This window comes from Phaethon lepturus, unplaced genomic scaffold (genome assembly GCF_000687285.1).
Source record: "Phaethon lepturus isolate BGI_N335 unplaced genomic scaffold, ASM68728v1 scaffold27071, whole genome shotgun sequence".
NCBI lineage: Eukaryota > Metazoa > Chordata > Aves > Phaethontiformes > Phaethontidae > Phaethon > Phaethon lepturus.
Window position 1 is genome coordinate 9,778 of NW_010520199.1, and position 363 is coordinate 10,140.

Consider the following 363-nt stretch of genomic DNA (forward strand, 5'->3'; position numbering starts at 1 on the left):
GAGGGAGAGGAAAAACCCCCCCTCCGGAGCCCGTCCCAGCTTGGCAGCGGGAGAGCAGCGACCGGGAGGCGATAAGTGGCCTCTGGCCAGGAGATAAGCCGCAGCCACGCCGCCCGGCCAGCACGGGGACGGCGAGGATTATTTATACCAGCTCCCGCTCCTTCCCACTCGCCTTTTCGCCACCTCGGGAGGGATGTCTCCTCCCTGCGAGAAGGCGCAAAGGGTTCTCCCTGCTCACGCTTCCTCCTCTCTCCAGCCGCGAGCCAGCTGAAAACGAAACCTCGGCAAGGTCAGAGAGCCCCGGGCACCGAGCGCTCCGAACCTGGCGCCGTTCGGTACAGCCCAGCCGCGCCGGTGGGCCTT